This window comes from Cydia splendana, unplaced genomic scaffold, assembly GCF_910591565.1.
Source record: "Cydia splendana unplaced genomic scaffold, ilCydSple1.2 scaffold_45_ctg1, whole genome shotgun sequence".
Lineage (NCBI taxonomy): Eukaryota > Metazoa > Arthropoda > Insecta > Lepidoptera > Tortricidae > Cydia > Cydia splendana.
Window position 1 is genome coordinate 1,111,337 of NW_026946888.1, and position 8,924 is coordinate 1,120,260.

General features: G+C 40.9%; 1 long non-coding RNA gene across 1 annotated transcript; it reads right to left on the reverse strand.

Annotated features, from left to right (window-relative positions):
• Nucleotides 1-1,500: 1,500 nt before the first annotated feature.
• On the reverse strand, nucleotides 1,501-2,977 carry LOC134805613 (uncharacterized). The gene is made up of 2 exons (XR_010146336.1): nucleotides 2,223-2,977; nucleotides 1,501-2,183 (listed from the first exon to the last, which is right to left on the reverse strand). It is a non-coding gene; the product is annotated as an uncharacterized LOC134805613 (long non-coding RNA).
• Nucleotides 2,978-8,924: the final 5,947 nt, after the last annotated feature.

Sequence of the window (8,924 nt, forward strand, 5' to 3'; positions counted from 1 at the left end):
AAGTTCATGAAACAATGGTCCAACACCATCTAGAACTGGAGAGGAAAGTCCCATTGCCACCCCTTTCTGCGAGTTCCGCAAAGAAAGAGCAGGCAGCTCGGAGCGTCCGATTGTGGCGCGCTTTCCTGCGAGGCTGAAACCGAGCTTTCGCAGAAGAGTAGACCTTAAACTATTCCAATGCCCAATTGCAAGCGATGCCGAAAGCCGGGCTCCACAAAAAGTGTTAAAAATTTCTTTTAACTATTGGCAGCGGGCGCAATTGTGCGAGGTCAAAGACTGAGCTTCAATGGAGCTGACCTCAAACAAGAACCAATAACCCTTTTTCTGCAAATAAATATGATTATCATTATGAATAACCGAATGTATTAAAAAGCAAGGCCGAAGGCCCGGGGGAGCTTCAGACAGGGGCACATTTCTGTACAAGGCCAAATATCAATCTGCAAGAGAGCAGAACTTGCCTAAGTGAGGTCAAAGGCCGGGGTCCGCATAAAGCTGAAGGCCCAGTCCGTCTGATCACGTTGCGCTTCCATAGAAGGCCTAACTGCGAGACAAGAGAGCTTGAAATTTAACCAATGTGATCTCGGACCCTCCTGCGGCTTGGCCTTTGCATTTTTCTTGAAAGTGCGACTTGTTGAGTCTACTGTAGCATTACCTTCGGATACCTCCTTCCTTTTTCTGCGTGCTATTCTCCTATTCCAATTCCAGCAATTAGCTTTCCACGTCCCATCGTTCGGACTTGCTTATTATGTCTGCGATCACATTACGATACTTCGTGAATTATATCTGAAATTTACAGACGTTAATAATACTCTCGAAGTCCTTATCAACCCTCGGGATACATGGGAAGACTGGGACTTCTGCCTGGCTTACTTTGGGCTATTATTTCTATGACTTTCAATATGCAATGCGGCCCTAAGCCACCTCAATACATACCTTTAGGCTTTTCCAATTATGTTATGTAATTTTAGGGGAATTTCATTAATTGTAATGGTGAATATTCCGGGATTCTTTCATTGTTTACATTTTGCAAGATGATTGACGTAACCCGTCAATCACTCTTCAACTGTTCGGATTTCACCACTAAAAAGGCTAGTCTGTATATTTTCGGCAAAGGTTATTCTAAATCTCGCTACAATTACGGTTTAAGACATTTATTTCTCAAAAGATTTACATAAATCACTTACTGAGAAAACAATAATTTTGCTTAAATCTAAATAGGAGAGGGTAGCATGCAAAAACGGTAAACGACTTAAGTACAAAGGCGCTTGGCAACAACAAGCGCGGTGCAAGTATGTTATGCAGTGCGTTGAGTGAGTTGAGTCCAGTTAAACCGAACTGGTACGTGTGACGACTGGTTAGTTATAGGGTGGTTTAACTTGTTAAGCAAAGCATGTTAACTGTGGTTTAAAAATTATGCAAGTATATATCTATTATTAAAATATTATTGAAAAAGCCTTAAAAGATGTTTGATAAGATTATATTGAAAATAAATTATTGATAATAAGTACTTGGCGTATAAGCAGACGGCCTACCTAGATTTATTATTTAATACGTGTTGTTTTAGTGCTCTTTTGAAGACCGTCATTGACTTGGCATCTTTGACATCCTTTGGTAGTTTGTTGTATAGTTGAGCTCCTTCGTATATTATATTCTTTTTCCCGTATAGTGTTCTGGGTGGACGAAGGAGTATGTTATTAGCTTGTCGCGTCAATCTTTTTTGTACCTCTGATCTTTTAGTGAACGTTATATGGCTATGTATATCTTTATTTATGATTTTTCTTACAAGGATGCACGTGTTGTATACATAAGTTTGGGAAATATTTAGTATTTTCGTCTCCTTATATAGAGTGCTAGTAGGTGTAAGGCGCTTATAATTAAATAATACTTTTATTATTTTATTTTGCGAAATTTGTAAGGGTTTTAGGTTAGTTTTGGAGGCCGATCCCCATATTTCTATCAGGTATTCTAGATTAGGCTTAATGAGTGAGTTATAAATGGTGTAACGAACCCTTTTTGGCAGACAGCGAACAATCTTTCGCAATGCACCCGTCAGTGATGTAATTTTGGAACGTAGGGAGTCGATATGTGGTATCCAGGATAGCTTATTGTCCAGAATAAGGCCAAGGTATTTCTCCTGTTCTACTGTTTGTAATGTTACACCATTTATTACTAAGGGATCATGACTTTCAACAACTTTATTTTTTGCAGCAAATATGATGTACTTAGTTTTAGACTCATTAATCGTTAATAGGTTACAAAGAAGCCATCTGTGGAGTAAATTTAGATCATATTGTGCTTGCTCTATCAGAGTTTCTATTTGCAAGCCAAAGTAGAACAGGCAGGTATCATCCGCGTATAATGTTAGGTGTGCCTTTAATCCAATGTTATGCATATCATTCACATAGATTAAGAACAGCAATGGTCCTAAAATAGATCCCTGTGGGATTCCGTATTTGACTTCACAAGGATTGCTTTTCGTTTGACCTAGCTTTGTAATTTGTATCCTATTATTGAGGTATGATTCTAAAATTTTAAATGCATTTCCAACAATACCTATAGAATTTAGCTTTGAAAGTAAAAGTGTATGGCTCACTGTATCAAAAGCCTTTTTTAGGTCAATAAAGATACCAAGTGCAATGTTTTTCTTATCTATATTTACTTTTATTTCTGTAAGAAGGTCTGTAGTTGCCGAGAGGGTGTTTGACCCTGAGCGAAAACCGTATTGTTTGTCGGATAGGAAATTATTATTATCAAGATGTTCTGTTAGTCGCTGATGTATAAGTTTTTCAAATATTTTTGATGTTACTGGTAGAACCGATATGGGTCTGTAATTGCCGGGATCAAATTTATCACCAGATTTAAATACGGGTCTTACTTTGGCTATTTTTAGTGAATCAGGGAAAACTCCGTCATCTAGGCATCGATTGATACAATTAGCAAGATTGTCACATATGAGATTTTTGACGCATTTTAGGATTTTTACTACTTTAATTAATAACTGGTACTCAACTAATTTTAAATTTCAAATTATGTAATTCTAGTTCTTAAGTTCACCTATAAAAGCGGTACAACCGACATTCTGACTCCAGTTTATCGCCAGCTCTCTTCTGAGCATATTCTAAATTAAGGGTCCGTGCGGGGCCAAGTGAGGCCCCGCACCTTCAAGAAACCCTCCTCTTCCTGGCGTAACTTCCTACCAAAAATACCACAACTATAAAATACGAACATCGTGCGCCACCTTGAAGTCAATAAGCCTCCCAGATTTGGTGGCCCTCGCTGCGCGCCTGTGTGCGCCCTCCTTGACGCCGCGCGCCTGTGCGCGCCCTCCTTGACGCCGCGCTCCTGTGCGCGCCCTCCTTGACGCCGCGCGCCTGTGCGCGCCCTCCTTGACGCCGCGCGCCTGTGCGCGCCCTCTTTGACGCCGCGCGCCTAAGCGCGCCCCCCTTGAAGCCGCGCGTCTGAGCGCGCCCTTCTAGTCACCACGCGCCTGAACGTGTGAACGCGTTTCTCCAGGCGCCGCACCCCGGAGCACCGATCTACCCTACTACGCTACCACCGTTACCCTGTGTTACTGGACTATTTAAAATCTCAGAAGTGCCATATTGACCCACCCACATATTCCTGGAAAATAAACGTTACCTACCCCTGAGTCCTTACTTTTAATTACTTCTCACCTTCTCCACCCTTCATCCTTCCAGCTGATCAGTTGCGTGCTCTACCAATTCATTGGCAGAGCACGTAACGCGACACTACAACCCTATGGAGTTTGATATTTATAATAAGTATTTTGATTATTGGAGCGTACTCGGTCTTTGGCCTCTATCTACACAGGGTTTTGGTGTTCCGTAGAGTACGCTCTTCGACCTCCAACGGCATTAGAGCTCAATATCGTGTTTGCGGTCCGCTAGTTTGCTTTTTAATACACCACTATTTGTTCATTTCCAAGCTCTGCTGTGCTGCAGCTATGCCTCGGCCCGCCATCCCCTTTGAAACGGCTTATCATGGTCGTGTCCGAAATGAAATATTCTGGCCCATTTCATTATTTTAAAAAAACAGCATCTGCCCTTTACAAAGACGGCTAAGTCACATTACCTACATCGATACTGGATAGTTTAACATTTTGCCTCAGTTCTTTCCCGGATAATATATTTTATCATAAATAACGATTGTTTTTTATAACAATTTCTTTTTTAATTTCATTTATGTAAGCAGTTTTTTTAGATTACAAATCTCATTATTATACATATTTTTCTAGTTCTGACAAATAATGAAACCGAAGACGAATACTGAAACATCGTAAAAAGTATTGTTAAAAAGTAGATTATTATATTAAACAGGTCAACAGGGTAGATATACTTTTTAAAAGCTAAGATATTTATGGTTCCATCGTTTAAAATATTATCACTTTGATTTTGACCTATAAAGTTAATTTATATAATTTAATCTAATTTCATTTCCTTCTATTCGTGTTTCATTACCATCCCTTGGTTTTTCATTTCCATCTGTGCCTTCATTACATTCCTTATTTGTTTTCCAAAAGTATAACTAGTATATAGGTGCCTTTCTTAAAATAATATACACAATACGTATACACAAACACATTCACAATATCAAAATCTACACTGTAACTTCAAAATAAAAAAAAATCCCCTTAAAAACCGGGCAAGTGCGAGTCGGACTCGTGCACGAAGGGTTCCGTACCATAATGCAAAAAACGGCAAAAAAAAAAAAACACCCATCCAAGTACTGACCTTGCCCGACGTTGCTTAACTTTGGTCAAAAGTCACGTTTGTTGTATGGGAGCCCCACTTAAATCTTTATTTTATTCTATTTTTAGTATTTGTTGTTATAGCGGCAACAGAAATACATCATGTGTGAAAATTTCAACTGTCTATCACGGTTCGTGAGATACAGCCTGGTGACAGACGGACGGACGGACGGACAGCGGAGTCTTAGTAATAGGGTCCCGTTTTACCCTTTGGGTACGGAACCCTAAAAAGTGGCAAATCGACACGAAACGGTAGAACGACCCATGCGAGTTACTGGCCCTGTGGGACTGTTTGAGCATGACCCACATACGCAGAGTCGCTAGCCTTGAATGGGTTAACGTACATTTTTTTTAGAAAATGTTCTAGCTTCAAGCAATAGTAACACTTAATGTGTGTAATACATAGTTGGTCGTAGAGTAATATAAATATTTTACCGAGTGTTCGTTTTTACGGTACCTAAACGATTTTTTTGCGTGTCTATTAATAATATGACTCTATTAATAATATAAAATAAATAATACGTCTTAAGACGCGTTTAGTATCCAGTATCATGTTATTAATCACTTTTTGTGTAAAGCGCCTGCATGTTTTGTGTGCGCCTGAACTGCCTGCAATGAAGATGTGATATCGCTATTTAAAATAAGCAGGCGTCTTTATATATTTTTATTCAATTCCATATTACTCGTTAACCGCTCTCTGAATTTCATTGTGCTTCATACATGTGGAAGCACATTGCGAGCACTAACCTTAGGCAGTACTTTCACCCTTGAGTAGGCAGCCATTAGCTGGAACTGGAAATGCGCCCGCCAACCTGACGTCAGGATGGCGGGCGTCATCTATTTCTTAAATATCTCTGGAGTTTAAAGAGCACATTGCTCCAATTTTGGCGCACATTTGGCACATTGCTAGCACTAACTCCTGACGTATACCGCAGCTCCATTTGTTGATGTACACCCGCCATCCTGACACTCACCTTTTGTTTAGCAGAACTATCCTTATTATACGCGCAAGATATACAGTTGTCCACGTATTTTTTTATAAAACGACGAAGTTTTGGGAACCAGTATTGCCCTTGAACCCTGTCTATATAGTCTTAGTTACGCCAAGGTGTCCGATATCGTCATGGTTCGCGTGACAAATTTGAAACCGCGCACTTCGCGGCACTACTAAACGCAAATTATCGTCTACTCTCCTATAAAGCTTATGATCTTTGAACACATAGTTTTTCTTAATGTCCCTAGCCTCCTCGTCATTTTCCGGCTTAAGAATCTTCACGATACGTGCTACATCAGGATCGGACAGCTGTAAGGTCAAAAGCCAATCATCTTTTTCTATGTTATAAACAGTGTACGTGTGTGAGTCGTTGTCGTTATCTGTCAACCTAGTATTACGACTAAGAGCGTCAGCATGGGTCATTTGTGTACCAGGCCTATACTCTATATCGAAGGTGAACTCGCTAATTTGGAGCCACCATCTGGCGATTCGAGGTACTAGGTCGCGCTTGGTCAACGTTGTCCTGATAGCGTTACAGTCTGTCACAACCTTAAAATTAATTCCTAATAGGTACACTCTAAACTTTTTTAGAGAGTTCACTATCGCCAAAGTTTCTAGCTCATACGAATGCAAGTGACGCTCTTCCGGAGTGGTCTGCCTACTAAAATAGGCTACAGGTTTCAACACACGAGGATTCTCTTGCCACTGTAGCAGTATTCCGGCCACTCCAAGAGAACTTGCATCCGTATGAAGCTCGGTGTCAAGTTTAGGGTCGTATAAAGCTAATATTGGACGATCGATCAACATACTTTTTAACGTGGTGAAAGCATGAAGCTCTACTTCAGACCATTTAAATGCCACATCTTTCTTCAGTAGATTTGTGAGTGGTCTAGCAATCTCGCCAAAACCTTTCACAAATCTCCGGAAATACCCAGCCAGGCCTAAAAACTGCCTAACCTCGTGCACTGTCTGAGGGATAGGAAATGTCCTGACTGCCAATATTTTATCTTCATTGGGCCGAATCCCATCAGCCGAGATTTCATAGCCAAGGTAATTAATCGTGTTGTCAAAGAAGCGACATTTTGACAGTTTAAGTGTAAGACCATTCTCCCTGATGAGTTTCAAGACATCTTCTAATCTCTCTATACCTTTCATTAAATCACCAGATGGCACAAGGATGTCGTCCAGGTATGCTAATGCAGATTCAAATCGCTTCGATCCAAGCATTCGGTTAATAAGTCTCTGAAAGACCGCCGGCGCATTAGCAAGGCCGAACGGCATCCTCTTAAATTCATAGTGCCCATCTGGTGTTACAAAGCCTGTAAGGCGTCGACTATCTTCCGCCATGGGCACCTGATAATAGCCAGACGCGAGATCTAGAGTGGTGAAAAAGCGGTTACCACTTAAGTTCGACAACTGGTCTTCGATCAGAGGGAGCGGGAAGCAATCTTTTTTTGTTTTATTGTTCAAAGCCCGGAAGTCGACACATAATCGTTGTTCACCCGTTTTTTTCTTTACCATTAGGATGGGACTGGCATAGTCCGAGTTCGACTCTTGAATAATATCATTGCTCAAAAGTTCTTCAATAGTGTTGCGTACCTGCTCCCTCTCAAAATGCGACAGTCTATAAGGCCTGTAGACTACTGGCCGGTCATCTAGTAAGTCTATTGTCATTTCAACATCCTTAGCCGACCCTATTTCGCTCAGATTTAACGCAAAACAATCACGGTAGGACTGAAGAAGCGCATGTAACCTATCGACAAACTCTGTACTGACGTCCTTGCCTACCTTGATATCGTTCTTTTCAATTGGCTCTAATGACGAGATGTCGCAGGAAATCCTATTTACATGGCGAATTTTTTTTTCTACAAATGGTGAAGCCCTGGCCAAAAGAACCTTCGAGTCCAATGTCAACACATCTTTAGATGAATTGGTCAACACTAAATGACCCCTCCCATCCTTGATACTATACGCACCCTGATGTAGATGATATTCCTTTCCAGGTTCACCGCAACTGTGGCCTTCAACATAAACATCACCGGAAAAAGAGGAATCTTCTGAATACACTTCGACAAGGTTCACCCCCTGTATCTTGGTAGAGTTAAGAGTCAATAACTTCACAGAATTATCCTGTTGCATTTCATTCATTGGGCTCTTATAAAAGAACAACTTAAGGCTGTCCTTCAAAACCGTTACGAAAGGTAACTCTGTGAAATTCTGCCCAATCAGTAAGGGCGCCTGTAACAATTCATTACTAACCACCAGTACTTCAATAGAAGCTTCAATTTCGTCAATTTTTACAGTCACAAAGCTTTTATAGACAGGAAACACCAACGACTCTCCAAATCCTTTTATTGCAGGTAGTTCCGAATAACATTTTGCCAAATTAATTTTCTCGCCCTCGGATTCTCGTATCAAGCTACACTCACTACCAAAGTCTACGTACGCTACATAATCGCCGCCATTGACACCAATCTTTCTAAAAAACTTATCATTGGTATTGCGGAATGTGTAGATCCTAAGAACTTTGCGCTCTTCACCAACCGTGCTCTTTTTGCTATCATTCCTAAGTTGTAAAGGATTAAGCTTGCAGGATGCAGAATCGTGACCTACCCGTTGGCATTTCTGACATTTTACTATGGGTTGAGGACATTTACTAAAAGAATGCCCCTTTCCACGACAATTGAAGCAAGTCATAGAGGTTTCGCCCGTAGGACCCGAAGAGTTCTGCTTGGGCCCAGCTTCACTACGTATCCTATTAAAAGGCACGTCAGGAGGTCGTTGCGAATTGAGATAATCCAATAAATCTTCTGGTTCCTCACAATTTAAAGTTTGAGCACCGTTCCTAACGGACTTATCTAATATGCCGTGTACTATACACTGCACCGCTTTCTTTGCTCGGATCTCACATCTGTTTAGTAAAGTTAGCTTATCGTAGAAATACTCGCGATAATGCTCACCGGCACGCGTGGTCCGAGCTAGCATTTCTTCGAGAAGCCGACCATAATTTTGCTCGTTTGGGAAAGCCTTTTTAAGTTTCGTCTGCCACTCCTCCCAGCTATATACTACGGACGGTAAGGACTCGAACCATTTCTTAGCAAGTCCCGTGAGTTTTTGAAGTGCGAAATGTATGGTCTGCTTCTCGTTCCAGTCATATATTTT